This window comes from Thunnus albacares, chromosome 9 (genome assembly GCF_914725855.1).
Source record: "Thunnus albacares chromosome 9, fThuAlb1.1, whole genome shotgun sequence".
Taxonomy (NCBI): domain Eukaryota; kingdom Metazoa; phylum Chordata; class Actinopteri; order Scombriformes; family Scombridae; genus Thunnus; species Thunnus albacares.
The window spans coordinates 29,138,968-29,166,316 of record NC_058114.1 but is presented as its reverse complement, the minus strand read 5'-3'; the positions used below and the strand labels follow the sequence as shown (position 1 = coordinate 29,166,316).

At 37.7% G+C, this 27,349-nt stretch overlaps 1 protein-coding gene across 2 annotated transcripts in view; it reads left to right on the top strand.

The window, feature by feature from the left end:
* The window catches only part of scly (selenocysteine lyase), a 372,304-nt gene that overhangs the window by 76,826 nt on the left and 268,129 nt on the right, over positions 1-27,349 (top strand). Inside the window, exon 2 of one of the 2 annotated variants that reach the window (XM_044362439.1) lies at positions 13,062-13,067. The exons of the other annotated variant lie outside the window; for it this stretch is intronic. The gene's annotated coding sequence lies outside the window, so the exon portion shown is untranslated. The remainder of the gene's footprint in view (positions 1-13,061; positions 13,068-27,349) is intronic. 2 annotated transcript variants of the gene reach the window in all.

The following is a 27,349-nucleotide window of genomic DNA, read 5'->3' as shown; positions in this document are numbered from 1 at the left end:
AAGGACCTTAAGGGTATGTTCTGCTTCCTGATGTCCAGGAATTCAACACTTATGGCAGGCACCTCTACGATCTGGGTACTCCAATAACTTCCTTATGTGTTTCTCCATGGGCCTTCTCAGTGTTCTCTGGGTTAGCAACCACCTCTCCTCACAATGCAGAAGAGAGTTGGGTTTATTTATGGTATATGTTGTACAGTATTTCAAGTTCTGAGTCCCTATCAGATTCACCCCACCTTCCATATATTCCAGCTCAGCCAGACTCCACCAGTCTCTTGACCCCAGTTCCCAAGCCAACTATGCATCGCATTGAGGATACATTGCTGTGTCAAAGGTTTCCAGTAGCTGGTTGACTGGTGGCCCGGAAGAATGCTCCCAGATGCTTTCTTACATATCTGGGATGCTAATCCCATTACCAACTTCCATTGGAGTCATCCCAAGGGAACTATGGACATGCAAGAAGCACACCGTCCTTAGGAGATGGGGTCCTGTCATGACTGTGCCAACAGCCACGCCTCTGCCTTTGTCACCCTCCTTTATACCCAAGAAGATGTGTGTTACTCATAAATGTATCTGTTTTAATTGTAATTGAAAAACTTGATTTTGAGAAAGTTCTACTTTCTCAATGCCATACAAAGCTCAAGGTAATATTCATTGCTAAATACCATCATGGCTAAGATGACTCACCTCGCTTGCTCCCAAATCACAGCTAAAGTTATTCACTGTTTCAAACTACATTTTGTAACAGCTGTTTTACAACCTTTTAAAGTAAAATATTCAAGATAACACCTATGACACATTTATACTCACTCATTAGCTCTCATTACAGCCTGAAGCCATATCTCATCAGTGGATGTAATTTGTCTGTTGGGGTGCGTGCCCAGCATTGACATTCAGGATTTTTTCCCCTGACTGTCCTTTTTAATCATTGCAAAAAATACTTCTTAATAAATATGGCATGGAACAGTGTGAAATATAATGTTTTTATTAATTGGATTTGGTGGTTATTTGACAGTGTAGATATGCAGATGTAGAACAAATGTGGCATTTAGTGGGGAAGCACATCTTGGTGGTTGACTGTGAAACTGAAATGAAAGAAACCAGATCAAAATATAACTGTATATGTCATTAATTCTGTCAGTTAATTACATCATTTACCCATACACCTATTGTATTGGAAATAAATATAAGCACATGGTAAGGATTCATTTTAGCATTGTGGATAGCCGTGTTTTTTACCCAACCTGTCTTTTTTTAAATCTCTGGCCATAGGTTTACCAGTGCCTCCACTTAGTCTGGGACCTGAACCTTAAGACGTGGTGCAAAGCATCTGTGAGTCAGGTAATGAATTCATAACTGAAAGTGAAATCAATATTCTACAGTGTTACTCCTTGATGTCTCAGAATTACACATATCAGTCAACCCCCTCTTGTACCTTTTCTCTGTGTTTTGTTTACAGAATTTGCATCCTGAAATATAAAGTGGGAAAAGCATTATTGGACAAATAGCTGCTTCTGAAATCTGAGCTGGGCTATACAGTAGGTATTGTAAAGACTAACACAGAGCAAACTGAAATGTGGAATAATGAAAAGGAGACAGTTGAAGAATATAAAAGCTTTTGAAGCCAGACAGACTGATGGAGAAAAAAATACAATTCTACAAATCTGTATCAGTGAATGATTAATTAATTTTGTTGAATGATCTGTTCCAGCGTTGAGTGATATCAGTTTCCATTTCTTTTACACTTTTACAGAAGATCTCAAGAGACTGATAGTTCAAAAGACAGTTCAATTTAGAGTTCCCATTGGAAATGGCTTCAGAAGGTCTTTGCCATACATTGGGCTTTGATGTGTTTTAACTGTCCTGATCTACTGTTCAGAGATGGGAAAATAAATTCTGTTCATTTTTTCCATTGTAAATGCTATTTTTTCTTAGCTTCACATTATATTTGAGATACTTCACAAAAATATTAAAAGATTATCATGGAAATATCCATGTAAAACTTTGTCATAGATTTTTATAGTGTAGGTACAGCACAGATTAGTTTGTACTGGTGTACATCCAGTATTTAATCATCATAAATATACCATTTCAAAGAAACACTCTAAAACAGTGGCAGGAAATAACTTCATACCTTTTATCACACACCCTAAAAGCCAGTGAGCAGGTCAGAAACCTGGTTGTCATCCTGGACACTGACCTTAACTTTGAAAATCACATATCAAATATTACAAGATCATCATTCTACCACCTGAGAAATATATATCAAAAGTAAAAAGATTCATATCACAAACCGATTCTGAGAAACTGGTGCACACATTCATTTTGAGCAGATTAGATCACTGCAATGCTCTTTTCACTGGATTATCAAAACATTCAATAGGAAGACTTCAAGTCATACAGAATTCAGCCGCCAGAGTTCTTACCGGTACAAGAAAACATCATCACATTACTCCAATACTTAAATCACTTCATTGGCTTCCCATTCAACACAGAATACATTTTAAAATCATCCTGTTGGTTTTTAAGGCACTACATGGTTCAGCTCCCCAGTATATTTTTGACCTACTCACTGACTACCCCCCCCCCCCAGACCTAAGGCCACTCAGGTCTTCAGACAGTGGTTTTCTGGTTGTACCTAGAATAGGATCAGGATCTCAGGATCTGATAAAGGTGCATTCACTTACTGTGGACCTGCCCTCTGGAATGCTCTGCCTGATGAGCTGCAATCTATAAAAACTGCATCTACATTTAAAGCTAAGCTCAAAACCTTCCTGTTTTCTCAGGCCTATGAACAGCGTTAGTGTATGTCATTATTATTATTTATTATTATTATTATTATACCACTGCATTGCATATGCTTGATCTTTTATGTCTGTTTTTAAATGTAAAGCACATTGAGTTTCTTTGTAATGAAATGTGCTCTATAAATAAAGCTGCCTTGCCTTTCCTCGCCTAATTGTGTGTAACTTCCCTGACTGTTATCTTATAATTTTGTAAAATACTGACCTTTTTCCCCTAAGGATAAAGATTTTGATTGAATCACAGCTATTTATTAGTCTATTGAGCTTGACCTCTATCATATTGGAGCTGGAAGGTGACTTGGTGTCAAAGAGTCTTTGACTCTCTGGACCAGGCGGCTCATTTATTAATCAAAAGAAAAGATTGATTTCCTGTCATATGCATTTGTCCTACTTTTCTTTTCTGATAACGGTTGTCTTTGGCTCTCGTTATGACCCACACATTTCCAAGTGTCACATAATAAGTGTCACATTTAGATATATGCATGAGCAGGTAGATCTTTGATAGCTGTTTATTCAAAAGCAAACAAAACTTGAAAAGAGGATATAACCTCAAGTCAGAACTCTGGAGGGGTGGACTAAGATTGAAATTGGTCTGACTCGCTCCCTCTCTCTCTCTTTCTCTCGAATTGAGGGTCCATTGTAGTATGTCAAACAAAAGGTTTTTATCAGAGGCTCTTAATGTAACCCCCTCCCCTCACTCTCTCGGCCACCAACTCGTTCTTCTCTTCCTCTCTTTTCTCATTCATTTATTCCACTGTGTGTGGAAATAGGCTGGGCAACAATTAATTTCAGAGTGAATTCAGGCAGGATCTATTACCCCTCTCTGCCTCTATTGCTCTAATGGAAATCTATTTCACTTCTCTTTTGTGTCCAATATAATTTAATGCCCATTTTATTAATGGCCTGAAATAATTACGGAAGGCTTTTGTGATTCTTGAGTATGTTTCATTTAATTGTGTAATAAATGTCTAATCAGAGCTCCCATCTGAAGCCATTATGGCATTAAAATTAACAATTACGCCACAAATGTCTTGGTGAATGCGTTGGGGTCTATAGAAATCGTTGCTGATAACAAGACACATATAAATCATTCATGAGAATTTTTTCAGAGAAAAGCGGAGTGAGAGATAGGAGGATGGGAGGGAGAAAAAAGAAGTGGGGGAAGAAAAGAGGAGAAGAAAGAGGCTGAGTTTTCTTTATTCCATTGAAAAACGGGGATGGCCAAAAGATAGGGCATTTTAAAACTGTGTCACCCTCTCCAGTTCCTTTCTTCCCCTGTCTCTCTCTATCTCCCTTTAATTTGCCTTCCTCTTTATTTTTGAAGTGACAGATTTCACTTTGGGAATTCATTAACCGTTAACTTGGGCGATAAAATATCTATCAGGCCCTCTGCCCGGTTCCTTTGCTAAGCTGCGTGGCGCTCCGGTTCAACGTTGTGGGTGACCGAAGGCAATTAAAGAGGCTTCACACTCTCTCACTCTCCCAGTGTCACTTTCTCTGTGAAAACAGGAAGGCTGCTCAACGTACCAGCAAGAATTGTTTTCTTAGTAGCCAAGTCTACAAATTTCATGGTATGGGGAAACTCCATCTGCCACTAAAAACCCTCGTCAGTTCCTCTGTGTCATTTCCAAGCTAATATACTACAATTGGTTTTGGTGAATCTATTTTAATAGCATAAGGTTTTGGCCTTCTTTGTTCTCTATTACCATGATGCACAAAGGGCCTCCCCGGGCAATGGATTGCACCCTGGTCCTAACCAGATGCTTTCAAGTGAGAGAGTCAAGGAAGTGACTTTGATGTAGCCGACGTCTCTTATTAATGAGAGGGTCGATTTTATTCTCAATCGAACATCCCATTTGAATCAAGCAATCTTGGATAAGTTGGTTGATATCATCCATCTCTGACTCTGCTCCGTCCAAGCAGCCCAGACCACGACTGCTGCTACTGGAATTTCTATAATTCACCACCTAGTTAGTTGGCTAGCTCTAGCTTGGAATGAATACAACTGGGTGAAATGATTCAATACCTTAGATGCACTGTAGCTGTAAGTTCTGTATGTCTATCTTGTTTGGATTAAAGGAGAATTATTGGTTTTTATTACTATAAAGCTATAAGCAAGAAGCCAAATATCAGCGTAGTATTGTTTCTGTTCCACTTTTAACAAACCATTTATTTATTTATTCTTTGTGGTTTAATTGTCTAATTTGTCTTTGATAGTGAATATTTAACCTCTACATAATATGGTGATAACCAATCAGATTATTTCTGTGCCTTATGAAGCTCAGGAATGCTTGCAAGAAAGACAATCAAATAAATAAAATAGTATTTTCTGCTTTTCAAGTTCATTCTGTAAATGTATTGCTTTGCTCTTTTCTCACTTTTTCAAAGCAGCTCAGTACTGGAGAAATAGAGCAAAACTTAAGAGCCTTACACTCTCCCAGAAACAGTGTACTGTCAGATGAAAGGAAGTGACTCTTGTATCAGAGGAGGTACATCATTGTCTACACCCTCTTCATCCAAGGCCAGATTAACCTTCTGTACCAGGGGGCCTCAGGGCAAAAAAAATTGCTGTTGGGCCCCAGTCAACCCCCCTCCCCTTGGTGCAATGTTTGCAGTACCTCTATGCTGAAATATTACAAATTAATTTAGGGATACGCACCATGTGAGCACAGTATCCACTGAAACAGTAGTGCTCTTAAAACTAGATTCTGACACAGGGCCCCTCTTCAAGACAGGGTCTCTATATCAGATAATAAAGCAGGACCCACCTTAAGGCCCTTATCATATCAGTGGGGCTTTGTTAGTGCATATCCCACTACTCCAAAACAAAGTTACACTTAAATTCCATTAAACCAATTGTTAACTTGGGGTTTTGGGCGGCCCCTGTGGTATGGGGGCCCTAAGGTAGTTGCCTCCTGTGCACAGTTGGTCCAGTGTATCCAGGTTTTTTGTTTTTTGTAAAAAAGGTTTTGAAATCCAGGTTTTTAGCTGAATTGTTGGTGACTAAAGTGAGAAGCCAATTTCGATTGGATTGGATTGGATTGCAAGCAACTTTTTGTATTGTGTAATTTAACAATAACATCAAACAAACCCCCAAATTTTCTAAGTCCTAAGAACTCAACTTTTTTCAACTGTGAGATCTACTGTATATATGTACTGCATGTCAGTCCAACATTCTGATCATTTGATAACAGAGATTCTATTTCAACAAAATCTTTTGTGATGGTAAATTACAACGGCTGCATTGTTCACATTTGTTAAACATAATGGCATCATGTCTGGTAAAAGGGGCCACAGAGTTTGACAAGTTCACTAACAACTTTGCTGTTTGAAAAGTTCAGCAGCCCCTCATGCCTCATTACGTCCAGAAGCATCTTATAATCAGTTATTGTTAGAATGTCTTTACTATGATATGAAAGGATATCCTTGATCATTCAAAATTATCCTTCAGCATTCTGAAGAAAATTAAGAATCCATTTCATGAGCCAGCACACGTCATTGAATGGATCCAATTTATCAGCTTCAGGTATGCAATAAATTCCATTTTTGCATATTGTCAGGTTACAAAAAATTTGAAGTGAATGTAACAATGTTCAGGTAAGAGATATTATAGCTCAATGTCAACTTACATCGTAGCCTAAAGCTGCCAATCTGGTATGATTTTGTTCCAAAGCATACAATAGATTTTTAGATTGATGAAAGCATTTTTTTCTTCCCAAAGACTCCTTGAATACACAGCCAAGGAAGAATTTTCAAAACTGTAATGTAACCTTGGCAAAAACATAAAGTTCACTATGAGTTATCAAATACCTTAATAAGGATTCAAGTTTCTACAAGTGGACTTTTATGCTGTATTGAAATGAATCGAAAACCAGTGAATGTAATGTAATGTAAACTTTAGAAGTAGTTCAATTTGAATAATCGGAGTTGCAGAAAGATAGTTTAGACAACTGCAGGATCTCTGACAGATGATACAAATCATCATGTTGGAGGCCAAATACATTGTTGATCAGGGCCAGAAATTGACTTCATCTTTTACATTTGCTTTTCTTGTCACGTGAGTATCTGGTTGATGGTGAAGCAGTGACAGTACACACATTATCAATTGGCTGCAAACAGCAAAGTTAATTGATAATTATAATCCCTCAGTGGTTAAAACACATATCATTTAACCCAGTCAAATTCTGGTCATAATAGTGAACTGATGATCAAAAGTTGTTTTCCCCATTACACCCTTTTCACGTCTGCTTCAAGTCAAATATGTCCATGCATCATTTCTTGAGAATACCTTGTGTGCATACACAATTTGAATTCCATGCAGGTAACTACGAAAACTACTATATAGAGAGGCAATTACAAAATTTAAATACACTGAATGGCTATTGCTGAAAGAATGCTCACCATAAATATCCAAAAATGGAGTTTGATATACATACTTACTATTAATTACTGCAACTACTGCTTCTTTATCTCTTATTATATGACAAAAATATGTCAAAAATAAATTTTCTTTGATTTTTATCCCATATACAATATCAGCGATTCAGTGACATCTTACCATCACATACAACATGCAGGTCCTCCTGATCCCATGTCCCTCACAGAATTGAATCTTATACAAATATAATAGATTATTTCTTTAAAAATGGTATAGAAATACAAATTTTAAATACAAAATATATTCAAAGTGTATATACTTTATATAAAATGTGTACAGCAATGGGCTAAAATAAACTCCTGATGAATCTGCATGAGGTAGAGTTATGTACACCCACAGGCGCTGAGAGAGAAATGCAAAACTGAACACAAATCACTTTAACCATCTCAGCTATTTACTACATTTCTCTTTACTGAGGTTTCCTTTGTCCAAACAGATCTTCTGCTATTTAATTATGCATTTAACTGATGTGCAAATTAAGCATGGCATTTTCACAAAGACACTTGTGTCTTTTGTGATCACACCTCACACCGTTTTCCCCCTCTTCTTCCAACCAATTTAATTCCAAGCTCCAGATTTCATGGTCAATTTTATCTCACTCACTCTCAAAGAGTCCATCATCAATTCTTCACAACTTTTCATGTCCCCTTTCTCTGCAGATTCACTGCGAAATTGCCTATTCAGGTTATTAAATAACTGTGACTGCTATAAATTTACGGCAACACCCTGTGCTTTGAATATGCATTTGGAATGCTGACCTCCAGCTGCAATTAGTCTTAGTCTTTGTTTATCCTTTACAGAAATCAAACAGCTCTTTTAATTCTTTATTTCACTCTCTTTGTTTCAGTCAAGTCAGAAGACAGGAACAGGCTGCACTCACATGCATCAGGAGTCAATCCTCGCTTTATGCTGACTCAAATGTTCTGGTGAAACATCACACCAAGAAATAAACAATTCAAAGAGCATTTCAAGCAATGATGGATAAATAGTTTAACAATGTGTATGTGTTTTCTCAGAAGACTTTCCACAATCACCAGAAATTGGTCTAATTGAATTCATGGATAACTTAATTTCTTCCAACATATTTTTGCTAAAATAGGGTTAGGGGTTAAAACAATAAAACAAAAAATAATAAAATCAGGCCACAGAAACTTGTTTGGACTCAAAGATGCAGTTTTGAGAGGCAGAGAGAGGCATGGCTCCAATAGGTACCATCCAGAAGTCTCCTTACCCCAGATTTATAGACAGGTTTCCGAGCGACGTCATCTTGAAAAGTGAGCACAGGCAGAAGACAACACGCCAGAATGACTGAGAGTTTATGGGAAGATAAACATGAGGAATTTTTGTGCAATAAACTGCACGAATTACAAAAATAATGGTGGAAAATGTTCAATATCCCAAGATGGAAAACCTCCCTTTTAGCTCGGAGTGCAGAATTAGTTGTAAGCATCTGTGACTTGGTCAGAGTCCTGAATTTTAATAAGGTGGTGGAGAGTTTTGCACAGAAAGTTGAGAAAGAAACACCTGCTTTATAGTAAGACATACTGTTACTGCATGTTTATGGTTGTTTAATGAACATTGTAAACATCTATCAAGCTCTATGATCAATACTTAAAGGTGATCAGTTTGACGTGTGTAGAGTTTAGTGCGGGACTTGTTGACAGCTGATAGAGGTGACAAACTGATGCTTTTGGATGGAAACTGTATCATGTTGTTAGACTTCTGTGCTCTTTCAATTCTTCTTTTAGCTCTTTTATTCTAAGATAACATTTCTGAGCTATGCTACTTTTTTACTACATTACTTTTTTAAAATTCTGATGTTATTTGTGTGAGGGGAGGCTTCTGTATTCGTTGATAATTTGGCACACACACAGGTCATTTCTCACTACCTGCAGAAGCTAGTTTAGTGTGCTCTGGGTTAGCGTCATTGCTGCTACTAGCTTCTGTTTCTCACTGGAATCCCATGTTAGCTAGTTTAAACTGTGGCTTGGAAAAAAAAAGCTTTTGGAAATATGAGGATAATGGCCACATGTGAATAATATACAAGCAAGTTTCTTTATTTCTAAATGTCCATATGTAGCCGAAGCTATCATGTCAATGCGCACACCCATGACTGAAACAGGAAACCCAACAATTGACAAGACCTCAATGAGTATGATGACACAACATTTTGGCTAGATGAGGTTTAAGAGCCGCTAATGGTCAAAAATCACATCAGTATCATCAAAAACCCATTTAGTCTACAATGACTGAACAGCTTTGATAAGTGATTAAAACATATTATAATTATGCTTATTAGATTTAAATGGATGGAGGGATGCATTTTTAATTTTTGATGACATCAAAATCTTTTTCCTGAGGTTGAACGCACTTTGGACAAAAGTGACAAATGAATGTAATGTAATTTGAATTGTCTTTTGTTTCTTTGTTTTTCTGGAATTAAGTTTTTTTTTTGGTCAGACTACAGGAAGAAGTAATAAAGATAAAGGCAATATCTTTATGACATTTAGTCACACAGTCTGAGCCCTTTCCTTTGTCTTTAAAGAGACCATGGGCTATAATTGGAGACCAGTGCACATCGTCTCTCGGCTGAGAGGGTAAATGAGGGATCCCTAGACTCCAGGATTACCCTATTATTGAGAAGACGTTCCACTAAGCCTCCACCAGTGACACATATTCCTGTTCTATGGCCTATTCACTTTGAAATATGTCTTGTCAGGGAGGCTTACAGAAATCTACATAATCCTTTTTCATCACAATTAAAGATACCACTGAACAATAAAATTGCTTGCTCTCTGGTTTGTTTCATGTTGCTTTGAGAAAAAAGGGGTGAGGGAAATGCGGCTGAGCGTTGCTGAAGGTTGCAAAAGGCTGGGATGAATTTTGGATTGTGTCTGAAGAGAGCAAAGAACTTGATAACATCCTTTAACCTTTAGGTTAACAGAGCTCTGGTGAAACAGGGTTGTAGAATTTTATGTTGTGTGATTCGTCTTGATTTGGGGATTTTTCAGATTCTGAACTCACATATCAAATGTGGAAATTTTGATAAACAAAAGAGTAAAGAACTTAATCAAAATGTAGTTCAAGTGAAGAAGGAAATGCAGTGCAGAACTCTTTCAAGAGGTCCAACAGAAAATGAAATGTTTGTATATCTGAGGTAATTGAAATTATTTACTGGTACAGACTGGAGAACAGTTGTGCATCTAAGCTTGTGACTCCTTTAATCTCAACTCTTACTATTTAAATCCAGCCTGTTCCTGCCTTTCTGAAGTTGTTGTTGAGTGAATTATTAGAAACTAAAGATGTGACAAACAGGAAACTCAGGATGCAAAAACGATTTAAAACATCAGCACCATTTCATCATGAAAAGTCTCCTAAAATGTCATCAGGCCAAAGTCTTTAATTTTTCTTTTTTCACTAACAGCCCTGATTACCCTCAACATGATGACATGTCAAATAAATGATTTGTAGGCTGTGGCTGTAAGAGATTATTCATATTTAGTCAAGACTTGCAGTATTTGCCTTAAAGAGCCAGCTGAATTCCTGCTCTGTGTATTTCTTACAAATGACAGTAATTAACCTAATGTTGAGAAAATATACTGTAGCTTATTCATCAAGTTCTGTCAAAGACTAAAAGCTCTACTTCTTGTACCTAAGATTAAGCACAGCCTTCTCATTTCAGCAAAGTTACTAACTTTGGAAAAGTCTGATGATCACTTTTGTTTACTTTTACTGTCAAATAAGTTATAGGCTACTAGCTAGCTTTGGTTAGTTATTGATGTCATGATGATGACAACGACAATGATGACTGGTAATAATACAATTTCATTACTATGATAATGACATAGAAGAAAGATTTAAGTCTCACTGTCACATTGACATCACTTTACTGGGACACTTGAGTAGAACAAGCCATTGTTAATGGTATTAGTAACACCTATGCTTTTCCTGCTATGACGGGTCAAAATGTCTGCTGTGAAAAAGGTCTATTGTGATTATACTGCCTACACTGAAAATATATTAAGGATCTATGAAGGCCCTATGCATGTCAAAATGTCCACATTTTACAAAATGAATAGTTATGTTTTTGCATGTTTTTGCAGTCATGATGGAAAGCCTTTTTGTACATTCTGTATTCTGACAGTGTATGTTCAGTTCAACTCAAACCGAACCCACTGAACAGCCTTCTTTGGACATAGTCTGTGGTGAAAGATGTATTTAAATCTGTTACTTAAGTTAGATTAATACCACATTGTAAAAATACTCATTACATGTAAAAGTCCTGAATTACAAATTTAATTTATGTAAAACTACAGAACTCATCAAAAAAAAAAAAAAAAAAAAGTAAAAGAACTCATTAGGCTGAATGGCCCCTTTCTGAGTACTGTATTATATATCATATTATTGGATTATCATTGATGCATCAACATATAGGAGGAGTGCACTGTCACTATGTCACCAGTCAACTAGGTGCTCAAGTAACAACGTAAAAAATGTCAAAAAAGAAAGGAAGTGCATTTATGTATAAGCAGCGTTTTGATTTTACAGCTGGTGAAGACAGAGCTAACTTTTACTACTTTATATATTGATCTATATATAAAACATCATGTGTTTTTTTATGTATAATCTTAACATTTAAATTAGCAACCACTGTTGATAAATGTGGAATAACAAAGCAGCATCAAATGGAAATACTCAAGTACAGTACTCGAGTAAATATACTTCATAGTCCATTTCAATTAAGTTAACTGCTTCTTATTGCTACAAAAATAATCTACAAAAGAAAAAAAGAAAAAAGTTCATCTGTAGACTTCTGCCACTAGGCCGTTGTGTTGTTGTGTCTCTCTAAAAAACTAATAGCACAGAAGAGGAAAAATATGGTACTGTTTCTGTTTGGGAAACAATTAAAACAAATGACTTATATTTCCATGCCAAAAATAGACAGACACACAAAACCACCTCTTCCCTTTCTTCTTGTTCCAACTAGTCTCCTCATCGTGTCTGTGCAGCAGAAAATATGCAACAACAAACAAGCCTGTGGTGAGGCCCACAATTATGAGTCATTTGTCATGTGAGATGTGAGATGGCTGTGGGACAGTGTCCGAGCCTGTGAGGCACCGGAGAGGGCAGAGATCAGTTGAGCTACAGTGGTCAGTAACACCAGCTTCAGGTTACAGTTTGAAACTACTGGCTAGTAACCTTCAAACAAACAGCATGTGCAGATTTCGGTTGTATATGCTTGCACAGCCAATGTCAAGTACATCATTTTCTTTAAGTTACATGAAAACATCAAAGGTTCTGTCCACAAATGAAAGTCAAGAGATTAGAGCTAGGTCACAGGTTATTACCTACAGTGGCCTTTTGTGAGTGGTGCACAGGGTTAATTGCCACTAAATTACAAAAGTTTTTAAAATCAATTATATCCACCTGATTTTTTTTTCTTGTAGACAGCTCATTTGTTCAGGTTAGAACAATTTCTCCTCTCAGGGCAGATAAAAAGTTGGTATCTGCGGTTCAAGCATCAACAGTACACTGGTACTGTAACTAGGTGGTTTTGTCCAAATGACTCAAGTGTATCAACTGTGATTACAGTCTTTTGCATCCTCCATGTAATACATCATAAACTTATCATGTTTGTATCCAATAAATGCCTGTTTCTACTTCAGTTAGTGATTTCCTACATTTCTCATAATGACTATTGACAACCACAGAAAAAAGGCATAAAATGTGAATGTATGCATAAGGACATATAAACAGTAGATGGGCAGTAATCACTAGTTGCATATAGCTTCCCCTAATCTGAACTGGTAAGAACCTGAAAGATCTAGGTTCCAGGTTCTTACTTGCTTTCCATTATGTTTTACAAACATACAGTCCTAAGGTGAAAGTGAAGAATTTGGTAGAGGACTGACTGCTGGTTACAGTGCAATCATTTCTGAGTGACAATATCTACAGTTTATATGGGCAAATGAATAACAAGCTAGCAAAACACACAATCGGATATTCAGAATCACAGAATCACCTGTAGTTATTGAAACTAATAATCTTATCTTCACATGTGTCCTGCATTATTAATTACTGTGTTTGTGAATGTACCTGGAACCTGGATTTAGTTCCACTTCATGAGCAGTGCTGAAATTTAGCTTCAGGAACTCTGCCCCAAAGCAAAAAGGACTTTAGAAAACCCTTAATTTTTTTATACAAAAAGCTCATTCTAATTAAAAAGCTATTCAAACATGGATAGCTGTTTTCACAAAAGTCTATGAGTGAAATGTGTGTTTCTGTGAAAAACACAGTATAATTTAATACAGTATTTAGGTACAGTGCATATGGTCAGCTAGCTTGAGTACACTGGGGTTGTGCTTACTATCACAGCGATGGCTCTCACTGAGTCAGAATGTATCTTGTGGCTGCATGGCATTATGGTCTATTGAAACTACAGTCGGTGCAGGTCTTGGTGTTTCTCTGTCCTTTACATCTGATTTCTGCCTGTGTGACAGTCTATGAAGAAGTCCTTGCTCTTTGACTCTGAGGGGCTGACACCAAAACATGACATTTAACACAGACGTTCTGCTTTCCTCTGACCTGTAATGAAAATTTCAAAACCTTACAGTGTCAGCCAAGTTATTAACAACCAAGTTGCACCATTGCTTTCCATTCCAAGAGTTTGTAACCTTTTTGTGAGGAGTGGTAGCAGTAAAGTTAACAAGTAGCACACAATCCATAGTATCCTGCAGGATTATTTGAAGTACATCACAGTGAGGAGGGCATAGGGAGAAGGGCAAACATCATCTTGCTCAGAATGCCCAAAAGCCCGGGATTTACATCTGTTGCTTCTTTCATCTCTTGTATCTGTATTCTCCAAGTCCTTACCTGCAGTATTAGGTCAGCTGGTGTCATAACAGAAGCCCAGGAGCCCAAACACCAACACAGGATACACACAGACTTCTCTGTCGCCACTCCATCCCTGTGGCACAACTCCATCCTCAAAATGTCTCTGAAAATCCGCCTCTGCACACCTACATGGTGGCTTTGATATTCTGTGGCTGTTTGTTTTTAAGTCACATTGTAAGATATTGCCATTGTCATTGGTTTGTGACTGGTATGGATTTATTGTGAGTACAAGTTTTGAGAAGTTGAAAAAAAAAGAGTTTGTTTAATAAATGTTACCCTTTAGGCTTCTGTATTATTTTCAAGACAGAAAAAGCCAGGAATTTAAAAAAAAAAATTCTTGGCTCCCCAGGTAGGGAATGACTGATATCATATACTACTTTTGTGTCAAAAAATAGCTTAATGGAAAGATATAACAGGCCATTCTGAAGCTAACTTAAAGCTGGCCATGCCTAGTTTTCTGGCAGTAGCGATAATCTTTCCCATAAACCGTTATTGTATAGTCAGTAGTGAATTAATTTCAAGTAAATTATGTGTGGTTTATAATGTTTTGTTGATGAAACAGTGGAGAGCACCGATATGACATCCGTTAATAGAGTTTCAAACAATCATTTTGTTGTTTTCATCAGTCAAGTTATTAGAAAAGTAATTGAAGACCTCCTCCCTCATGTTTTAAGATATATAAAACATAGCCTGCTTTGAATAATTATTTGTGTCTGATATGTTTTTTTTCACAAAAAAGTTTAATTACTTAGTTAAAAATTCTTAAAATGTCATCTCCTCTTTCTCCATGATTTAAAAATCCAGAATCTATCAATATGCAAATATTTTCATTTCAAAAGTTTAACTGCTGGACACAAAATGTCTCTTACTTTACTGAAAAGTTCATTCTCAGTGTTTGTGCACTGGAAACTTCAAGTTTCCACATCACACTTGTGTAAGTTGAATATTGGACCAGAATTGGCTTCCAAACTAGTTGTGATGTCACAAATCCTGCTCGTAGGTACATACCTTCAGATTCAAGGTGAGCACAAAGAAATTTTCCTCCTTCAGCAGATGAATATGGAAACAGCTTTCAATCAATCAATCAATCAATCAATCAGGTTTATTTGTCACATGTAATCATCAAGGTACAATTACAGTGAAATGTAATCCCACCTAAGTTCCTTCAAGAAGCAGAAGTGGAAATTCCTCAGTATTTGAGGCGATACCCAGAACTTCCTCAAGCATCTGAGGTGAAACAGTCTCTGCCTTGCCTTTCTCACTAATGAGTGAGTATGCAGCGCCCAAGTCAGGCCCTCAGTGATGTGGACACCAAGGTACTTGAAGCTGTCCAACCTCTCCACCCAGGACCTATTGATATTAAGGGGTGTAGTTCTTTCCCTGCTTCTTCCTAAAGTCCACTATCAGCTCCTTAGTCTTGCTGACGTTCAGGAGTAGGTTGTTGTCCTGACACCAGAAGATCAGGTCCTCTACTTCCTTCAGGTAGGCCTGTTCCTTGTTATTTGTGATTGGGACCACCACAGCTGTGTCATCAGCAAACTTGATGATGATGGGCTCAAAACGTAGCTCTGGGGTGCTCCGGTGTTAAGGATGAGGGTAGAATAATAACCAATGTAAATTCCCTTAGTAGAAAGTGCGGTCTGCATTTGATTGACAATAACTCCAGATCAGGTGAGCAGGAAAGCGATAGCATGTTAATAGTCCCACCGTCACACCAATCCTTATTGACGATAAAGCACACGCCTCCTCCTTTTTTCTTGCCAGAGTCCTCTGTTCTGTCAGATCAGTTTGCAGAAAAAGAGTCACCTGGTTGAATGGCACTGTCCAGTATTCCAGGATTTAGCCAAGTTTTACAGTTCCTGATATCCCGTCGGAAAGTAATGTGGGCACAGAGGTCATCCAGTTTATTATCCAACGCCTGTATATTGGCTAGCAGGATGCTTGGCAGAGAAGATCCATGTGGCTGGGATCACAGCTGGTGTTTAATCTCTCCATGTTTACCTCGGTGATTCCTCCGATGTTGAGATGGATGCAGAGATCAACACAGAGATGGTCTTGCTGGTCTATGTGGTCGGGATCACAGTTGGTGTTTATCCCCTCTATCCAAAAACCCTGATGTTTACATTTGAAATCTCATCTGGCCAGGTAGCAGAGTCGGCAAGAGGAGAGTTTACAAAGTGGTGAGTTGACCATTTCCCTGTCCTGATGAGTGACTCGTAGTCATATGTTATTATTGTCTAATATTATTCACAAAAAGTATAACTAATATAAACATGAAGAACATAAATTTGCATAAATGTAGCAGAGCAAACAGAGAGGTGACTGGATAGGTCAGCACCTTCTAGTAATAAATATGTATACACAGTACATCCAAACTAAACACTAGTGTCAAACTCTGCACAGTGAAGTTCAAACACATTTTTGAGTGGAGGGGAACTTTAAATTGGACTGGAAATAGGCTAATAGGCTGAAACAGCTCATGCCCTGTAAAGGAAGTTGGGAAAGTGCTGCATGAGGAAATTATGTTTTCTACTGTTTTCATTATATACCAGACTATTAAATAAACATCATAACTACAGATGAGATAACATTATTGTCACATTTACAGCAGTAAGTACAAATGGCACTGTGTGTATGTGTTCATCACTTAATTCGCCAGTTAAAGTTATTGAATCTAATCAAAACATCAGGTTAACAATCTTTATCATTATATCAATATGACAACAAAATAAGACCTTTTTGTTCATATCACCAAAATAAAAAATAATAATTCATTAAAATCGCTAATTTCTTTTATCTTTTTAACATGTCTTACTACCATTTTCTCACGATCTCTTGTTGCATCAGGAAAGCTGCACATGCATTATTTAAGAATGAACCACAGTTTCAGGTTCATGCAGGTATAGCCAACAACAGTTCTTTTACATTACAAACATCTCCTAGTAAGCCCTATTAGTCTGACCTTACTGAGTAACTATCACTGTAGTCTAACCTTTCTTTATGCAATCTCAAAAGGTACAAAGTTTGAAGTTGTCGTATTTCCGCCTGCAATCTGCAACCCTCAGGTCTTGCAAATTGCAGTCCTTGTTTTGTTGTTGACAGTGTAATCCTTGAAAGTAAAGCTAATTATCTTCAGAAGCATGTCTTCCAAATACCAATTTGTAACTGTCTCTGCAGCTGGGTGGTGTCTAGAAGGGATACAGGAGATTTCAGGAGGTAATCTCCATTCACAGCGTAGTCTCAATGGCTGCTGGTGGCTTTGGTTCAGAGTGGATGAGGGACTGAAAAACAGTATTTTATTTATCTGCCAGGCAAAGGGGAGATTGTCAGAACAGGTGTCAAGGTGTCACCGCTGCTGTCGAGCCCAAAGTGAGTCATGAGTCACAGACATTCAAATTTAAGTTAAGTCACAAGTCTGATTCAATATGACAAGTTGAGTATGGAGTCCTCTAATTTGTGACTTATGGTGCAACATGTAGCATTTTTACATCAATAAATCATCATCACATTCATGTTGACATATAGGATAATAATGTCAACCTACTAAGACCGTCACAGAGAACACAGATGCCTCTTGTGCAGCCTCTATACTGTATTTTGTCTCAAAAGGTTGAATCTTACATGACATATGCTGTGAGGCACAAGGGAAAATGCTTTACAGCACAAAAAGAGAGGAACACTGAGCAAAGCTAAGCATGCACTTTTGCAGTTTCTCACAATGGCAGGTGGTGAAATGTGTAAATGGTGAATTAAAAATAATTTCAAAGGTATTTGACAAGACAACATGGAAAGGAAAGAGACACATCTTAACATTTTTTTAACTACATGACACATCCCAGGTTCATGGTAAGTATGGTCTTGGTGCTACCATTGGCATGATTGTGGGCTTTTTTTTACAGACATGATACTAATTTTTATATAATTCAACTGGTTTGTTCTTTACTGAAAGCCTCAGTTTCCCCAATAAACTGCATTTGAGCCCTGTTAGAAGCAGTAAGTTTCTCATATCTAAACCTATTGGAGATGTTGTGTTTTGCACAGTTATTCATGATGGGAAACAACTTTTTAACAAGGTCTGGGTGGAAAAACAACAGACTAATCCTTTAAGTCTAAAATTATGTAACATGTGATCTATTTTGCCAGCTGTCTGTCCACAAATAAAGTAGCTAGCTGCCAGAAAGTCACTGTAAGTTGTGAAATGCATCATACTCATCTCATCGTTGCATATAAACAAAACAGCTCATATGGTCCCCATGCTCTTTGCAGGGGCAATATACTATTTGGTTATGTAAAAAAAATATCACTGAGATACCACCACTACAGTATGCCAAAATGGCCGCACAGCACAGCAGTGTCCTAGTGAGTTTGGTCAATGCTAGCACTCTTTTTGGATCAGACTTTATTGGCATTGTCAGTTGCAACCAGACAAACTGATCACATTTTCCAATAGCAGTATATACCTGTAAATTGATGCCCATAGTAAAAAGTCTTTATTAGCCCCATGTAACCTGCAGTTCTGACTTGGGAAACATGTTTGACCCCCAAATTGGTAACAGCTTGGTACACTGATGCAGATTAACCTAATCCACTAGCACTGACATTGACATTGTGGCCAAATATCTGAAAAATTACATTTTCCAATTACTGTACCAATCATTTGACCTATCAAGTTTAATAAATGTATATAGAATCCTAAAAATATAAAAGATCTGTACTGATCTATCACAGATCTTTTTGAAGCAGAAATTGTGCTCATAAAAGTATCACCATAACCAAATGTACTATCAGGAACACTACACTGCCAATTCAGTCATACAGTACTATAAAATAGGAAAAACAGCTCACAACTTAAAAAGGACAAATGTGTGTAGGTTTCCACACTTGCAGGTAAAATCACCTTGCTCCTAATAGTCTTGACACACAAACCAACATTTGGTACCTTTCTTATTTCTAATAAGTGAATCTTTTTAAAGGATTTATAAGTTGTAACTAGTGATTTTATTATAAGTTAATAAGTCATGTATGAATGCTTTGTAGATCAGTTGTAAGCTGTTAGAACAACGTTTGGGTTGCACTTGTAAGTTATTAATAGTCAAGAAATTATTACAGTTTGTATTTGGTTTTGGTGAACGTATCAGACTTTGTCAGGGACAAATCAATAAAGCCCTGGATTTATTTCATTTATAAATGTTAATACATCATTAACAACAAAGGTACATGTTTCTTACTTTTTAGCAAGCCAACAGTGAAAGTCAGTTAGTCATCTTGTTAATGTTAGTAAGTTAATAATATGGGTTTTTGCAATAAGTCTATAATTAAAGATCTTAATATGTTGTTAATAAATGGAGTTACTGCTTTAGTTTCAAGTAATGGAAATGTTGCCATATCACAAAATGAACTATTTTAGGTTACTGCATATATATTTTAGATGTTACATGGTCAATTCTATCAGCTGTTTTGACCAATCAGAACTGAGCTCTGGAAATACATTATTAAGCTATTTAGTTTGGATAAAAACCAATAGCCTTACCTGGTAGACTGTTTGCAGTACCAAACTGCCCTGTATCTCTGTTGTTTTAATGTTATGGCATATCTATGACAAGATTTTGATCATATCAACAAAATAACAAAATAATTTGTTGACTTTTCTCAGCTGTTAACAGAGGAGGACAAACACAGGGCCTTGATACTCATTGTCTATTTAACACACGAAGCTCCAAGCCAATCAAAATGAACTGATGACTTATGACCTTGATAAAGGGACGCTGAACCCCTAAGGTCTCATAAGCTTTGTGTTGATGGGTCAGAGAGAGAGTTAGCTTAGCATATAATTAATGTTTAATAACCCCTGGTTGTTTGTCAACACTTTTCCCACTGTCTTTTTCCATGCCTTATAATCTTCAGAGTGCCTGCAGGCACAGCATTCTCTGATAACATCTTAAGCCTCTTGTTCCAATACCCTGGCCTGGCAGTAACAACACTGGCCAGTCACTCATTTACAAGCAAAGATAAATGCACAGTCCTTAATCTGTCTCCAGTTAGGTCTCCTGCAACACAACACAGGCCAGGCCCACGCCTTTAACGCCTCCTCAGGCTTAGCTGCTCCATCAGCCCTGCTGCTGCCATGTAGGCTGCCTCTGCTCTCACCTCTATCACCTGCCACACAGGTACCGAGTGATAAGCACACACTGCCACGGAAAGGTCTCCCATTAATTAGGATGAATTTTAAAAGAAATTTTAAAGCTTTTGTGCATGTTTGTTATTTCCTCACTGCTGAAGACACATTTTGGAGTGGTGTTACTTTGTACAAATATCTTCCTTTATATCTTCTTCTTTTTTGACCTCTGTCAGATCTGATAACAGGGACTTTTATTTTAATTCTAAAATAACACTCACGTCACACTAGGTTTTAACAAGGTTATGTAATCTCTCATTAAATACATTTTGCCACAAATTGTATACAGTATAATAGTTAGTGATATGCAGATCCAGTGAAGCTGAAGTTCACTGAAGGAAATGAAGGCAAGTGTCTAAGATTATGTGCATGTTTTTAGTAAAACATATGCTGATTATATATCCAAAGAAATGGTTTTTGAATTATCATTTTTCCATTTGCCATGACCAATAGTTTTTTTGTAATAACAGTACATCTAAATGATTTTATATATTCATGATTTAAGAATAAGCCAAAATGTATTCTTAGGTTTTACAATTTATGTTAAAGCCCCACTTCACTCAAAAATGTGTTCTGCTCTTTGTTCCCTTCTCTTGGAAGTTTGACCTGCAGAATGACTGCAAGGGCCAGCCCTATAAAAAACAAAAGTCTGTGACTGAGTCACTGACTGACTGACTGAGTGATGAAGTTACACCATTGCTCGACTGAGTGTCACCTCGGCCAGGTGTCGCCACTTCCTGTATGTGTCATTTCCTAGGTATGCTTAGGTATGCCTAGCCCTCTAGTGTTTCATACACCATCCAAACATATACTAGGTTTTGACCTAGTCTTGTTTACTTTTAACAAATCCCATGAAAAGACCAAAACCAACTATGTGTTACTCTGTCTCGTCTTCCCTACCCTGTCTGTGGCACTCAACTCCAATCCCATTGGTTCCTGCTGAAGACAAAAATCTTTTAAAATAGGCCACGAATTTAATCTCATTAACATTTTTAACTGTTTTTATTTTTTTTAAAAACTCAATAATTCACTAAAATAGCTAGGCACTGTAGTTTTTGGCAAACATTACTCAAATAGAGGTGAATAGTTCATTCGTTGGGGACTATTGTCAGCAGCAGATTAATACACATTTGGTGCTCCAGTGAATATATTGGGCAGCGGGAAGGAATAATAATAGTGAAGGAACATGTTAATGGGTATAAGATACACTATCAGGCTTTGGATACACACACAATACTTGTCAGAAGGATCAATTCACTGTTGGTTTGGGGGTTTGTTGATGATGAAAAATATAGAGCATCACAGATATTATCCTTTAATATGCGCACTGTGTCAATACTCATGATGCACACTGTACACTGATGTGAAAAATCATGCTGAGAACGATGAGGCATTAGCAAAAAGAGGAGAAGAAAAGAAATACCTACTTACTTACATTGGCATTCTACATCAGGAACTGGTCTGATGTTTTAACTTGTGCTAGTGTAACAAAGTCGGTTCATCAGTTCCTCTATTTGCTTTCTGCCTCTCATATCAAACACAATCGTAAAAGAATTTCTTAGTGTTAAATTGTTCCTGGGATGGATTGTCAATATTTCCAAGTTCTGTTTAAATCATTCCTGAGCTCAGGCAATTTACACTGTCAGGCAACCACAACAAAATCACTGTCAGCACCATATAATTATTGAGGAAGGAAAAAAAGAAATAATTAAATGTGAGTCACTTACACAAGCTCATTAAAGCTTATGCTATCCACTCTATTTTCCTTTTGGTTTGAATGAGACAAAAGGAGAACAATATCCCATTAAAGGCTGTTTCCGCATCCCATTCATTTGAATTGGTACTGAAGTGTCAGTGTTTTTCTGTGGATTAAAGTCTGATAGCACTCGCAGGAAGAATGATTCCCTCGTTTGAAGACTGGTGAATACACACAAGGAAAGACAGACAGCAGAGGCAGACAGGAACAGACAGAAAGAGAGACTGACAGAGTGGCGAACATAATGGAAGAATGCTTCTAATGCACTGTCTGTAGAGGGTGAATTAGGAGGCAAATAGTGTGATTATTGTGTGATGTGGTGGTGGTAGTGGCGGTGATGGTGGGATCTTGCCAGCCCCAGGATGCAGATAGAAACCACCAGGGGTACAGGAGGGGAGCAGGCAATTGTGATTTATGGGTAGCAGCGGGCTGATAAGGCAGCTCCCTTCATTTAATGCCTTATCGGCTGCGTTAAAGAAAGGCCACAATTTGCAGCATTCTTAAAAGCCCCAGATGTGACTAATCTCTGCAACCTTCCAGACAATCTGTCTCAGGAAAAACTATAGATCACTCACTTGTCTTACTGATCTCAGCCTCTTTTCCCTTTAGTGTAACCACAGAGGGAAATGGTGGAGGAAAAATGTGTGTTTCAAACCTGAGAGTAGGAAATAATTATATTACAAAACCCAAGTCACAAAGCTAGAACTTGGTCTGGTTTGTCAACTTGATGACAAAAGATGAATATGACAACATTTTAAACAACCTTGTCTCCTAGAAATGACTGTTACACTACTGATTTGCAATATATTTCAATAGAAACCTAATGCCACATGAATCAAATTTTTTATCAACATATTTAGGAATTATTATATATTTTTAATGGTATCTGCAAAGTTGAAAAATGTTAAATGTATCTGCAAAATGTTGACTGATAACATGTTTTATTTGATTTCCCAACAATATCCACCCTTGTAACTTGTAATGTAATGCACTTGTAATATCCACTCATAGGAACTGATGACTGATTAATGTTTTCAGTCTGTCAGTCAGTCCACCACTTTAGATCAAAATTTTGTACAGATATTTGTGGTTAACAGAAGATGAATCCCAATGGCTTTTCCACTAGCACCCCCATGAGGTTGACATTTGTGCATTTTAGTGAAATATCTATTGATATATCAGGTATCATCTGATATTGATACCTGCCATACCCATAAACTGTACTTTGATTCTGATTAATAGTAATAAAGTTACCATGCTAACACGCTAAACTGGGATGGTGAACATGGTAAATTCACTGGAATTCACTATTGTTAACTTTGTCTTTTTTGACAAAACAAAATCAAACTTAGTAAAGTTAAATCATTTAGAATAAAAACAATGAGGATCAATGATTGGTCATTAGGTACACACATTCACAGCTCATTCACCTCTCTGTCTGGCTGATGATTGGTCCATTGAATGAGCTGCTGCTCTGTCCCACCCACTGAACAGTTAATCCAGAGAGCCAAATTAGCGCTCATTCACTGAGAAATATTGGCAACTCCCTTCAAGGAGAGGAGTTAAGGTCCATCCAAAAAGTCACTAGATATGTTGCTAGCTGCTTTTTTGAAAAAAAGACACTAAAGGGGTCTGAAAAGTCGCTAAATCAAGCAACAAAGTCACTAAGTTGGCAACGCTGGTTAGCATTGTCATTATGAGAATGTTAGCATAATGACATTAGCATCTAGTTAACGTCTGTATGTGTCTGCGTCTAAGTACAGCTCACAGAGCTGCTAGCATGGCTGTAGACTTTTGTTCAGGCAACAAAAGCACTTTGGTTAAGGTTAAGAAAAGATTGTGGTCATCAAATATTCAAAAAGTCAACAGTGACATGCAGCTTGACACAGGATGTGTTTAACATTTCACTGAAACCATGATTTTTCCAAAACATTAACCAAACTGTTTTTGTTGCATAAAACCTCAACCACACCTGACAGAACAGGTACGCTTTTATTTGAGCAAAGAAAAAAAAATATTATACAAATTTTACGTACATGTATAAAAAAATAGTCATGTGATCATCTTTGAACAACAACCGTGCACCTATCAGCCTTCCCTTGTGCTTTACGCATGTAGCCATGAATAAAGCATGTTTTTCAACCCCAAGTCAGTTTTCTTCCACTTTACTTCTTGGGTGTCAAAGCCCTGCGCTTCATACGCCCACCATCCACCCTGAGCGCTTCTTTCATCGTAAAAAAAAAACAACAAAAACTGTACAAGTGAACATACTCAGAGTAGCAATGACTTTTCCTGCCAAACGTATTTGGTAAAACAAATTAGTAGTATATAAAAGGCAAGTTGTAGGAGACCGGGTTGTTTTAAATGGTGTCTCATTAATGTAAAAGTGTACAACAGAGGAGAAAATAAATTTGAGTGGATTCAAAATTTTCATTTAATCGATCACACAGAAAAGGCCTCTACACACACACTTTATGATTGGATTTCATTTTTAGACACACACACATCTCCGGCACTGTGTCAGGTGTCTGGCACTGTTCTAGCAATAAAATGGAAACTTGACACAGTCGTGCTGCTGATCAATACTAATCACAGAAATAATTACTCACTGGAGCTTAGGTATGCCATTGATTTTTAAGGCAGTTGTTTGCATTACTGTCATATCTGATCTTAATAATCTTAAAGGTTTTTTTTTTTCTTGAAGTTTAAGGTCCTCAGCCATGTTGTGTAAAATGCATGAATGTCATTGCAAGGTCTAATCAATGTGTACTGATGTATTGAGCACCTGCTACTGCAACTTTCATGTGGCGGACTGTGTTTTCATGGTTGGACTTGGACATGAACAAAAGCACAGAGCATTAACAAACAATGTCATCTAGAGTAAAAAACGAATTTATACAAGAGAGCGGGTGGATATTGATTAGTTTAACCAAAGTATCAGATAAACAATGGTGCATTTTCCCTAGCAGCCTCAAATTAACTAGACAATACTGATACAATAGTAGCCCTAAGAGATTTCATACAATGGTTTTTCAAGTTTTTACACTCCACTTATTCACAAATCAAACTGTGATATGCCATCAGGCTCATGCCTCAGCTGAGTTCTGCTAATAGTTATGTGCAAATAGCTCGAAGGCAGTGGAGCAGTGTTCATCTTCAGGTCAATCATCTGCAACGTGACATCGCCTGGTAATCCCTCCTGCTCCTTCATTCACCTCCGTAGTTAGCACGAGTAGCTACAATCCTCCAAATGTATGCCATATTTGGCTTTAAAGTGCTCCTCTTTCTTTAAATTAAGTGCATATATTTATTTTTCATATGCCTCACTGTGTTCTACAAGTGTAATTAGTCTGGGATACTCAGCAGTTGATCTCCCCCCCCCCTTCCATTCTTAAGTATTCATGAAAGCCAGTGATCTGACAAATGGAATTTTTCAGCACGGAAGCATCTTGCATCTCAGACCTTATTCCAACAGATAATCCTGTTTAAATATCCAGCCCGGTTTACACAGGCCAGGTAGGGAAAGATCAGCAATTGCATTTGAATGTTCATACATGCATACTTATGCATATGTTGCCCTCCCACACACTTATATATAGTCAATGCAAAACATCAAACAATAGAGCTTTTTCTTTTTCTTTTTTTTTTTGGTGGTTGTGTAATCATTTTCACATAAGGCAGAAAGAGAATAAACAGAGAGGATGATTGCTGGGCTCACCGGTCACCTGCCCTCTGTGCTTCTGTAATGTTAAATGTCCTTCCAACTAACAGTATTTGCCACTGGGCTGCTGCAGCCTTGACTTTGCTGTGCTGGTCTATTCTCAGTTCTCCAGGCTAATTCATCATGAGCGCTCTTCTAACACCAAGGTCAGCTACATAATGAGGGGGGTCAGCGTGATAAAGGCAAAGCTCTGATTGGATCACAGCGAAAGGTCCAAAGACGACCACATTCGCTTCCTGTACTGCAACCTCCCGACTTAACTTAACATGACCTACAGTCCCTGTTGCTGTTATGTTTCCCACAACATATCGCCCTCCGCAGCGCAGGCAGCTTGCGTATTGTTTACTCTCCTGTCTTTGTTGTCATGGTCCACTGGGGAATATCCTACAAGTGAACTGGCATTTGACAGGGTTTGTATGATGTGTGGGGAGGGTGGGGGGTGTTGGGAGTCACCTATTTCCTCAGGAGGCAGGGCCTTCTGGTCTGTTGGTCCACGACGTGCGCGCCCCATCCACTCAGTCTCCTGCCCCCTCCTCTGTCTCTGTCTCCCTGTGTTTCCCCACCGCTCCAGCCCGCCTGCACGCCTGACAGACAGACAGATGCTATCTGCCGTGCATCTCCAGCTCTGGGCCTCTATCACTCTCCACAAACAGCCCATTGCTTGCACACAGGCTGCAAATTTCGTCTGCCTCTCTCCCTTTAGATAAGGGGCAATATCAGTGACAGAACATATTTTATGTATGAAATGTAGCTCACAACAAGCAGTCAAGCATTAGGTTTGTTTAAATAGATGATCCTTATCGCTATTCTTTCAACACAGAGTTTTGACATTGTTCTCTGTTTATTTTTCTTTGCACACAATTCTTTTTTTTCTTAACGATATCTACACACAGTTGGCTTTTAGAGAGGCTCCTGTCCGGGGGTTGAATTCATTGCTATTTTAATTATAGCCGCTCAGTACAGCAGGACAGACTGTGAGGAATATTTCCTGCCCAGCCGCAGTTGTAGTTCTTCCCCCCTAAACCCATCCAGTCAACATTTCCAGCGGATTATTTGCCAGGGATTTCTCTTGTCAAAGAAGCGACACTTTTCCCCCTACTGTTGGCTGTTGTTAGCATCAGATATTGGATGATTTCCATTTAGTGCTTAGGTTATGCTTGTCAGTTTGTGCCCAGCATTTTTGTAATGACGGAAATAAGATCTCACATATGCCACAAGTCTAGCTGACATAATAGTTTGGTTTGTGTGTGTGTGTTTGTGTGTATGCATCTGTTTGTGTGTGTGTGTGTGTGTGTGTGTGAGGGAGACGGCAGCGATATCAGGAGATTTCAGTTTTAATATTTATGTAGTTAACAGACTATTTTTTTTTACTTGTCTATAGACATTTAAATTGGACAAAAGCTGCATTTGTATACAAAGTTCCATGTTAATTACCCTTGTATTTAATATCCAGTATCTCCAAAAAAATCCAATAATGTATAATTCACTGTACATGTATATTTGATTTGATAATTCAAGCCTTGTTTTGTCATAACAAGCCCTGCCCCAGTACATCCTGTTGGGA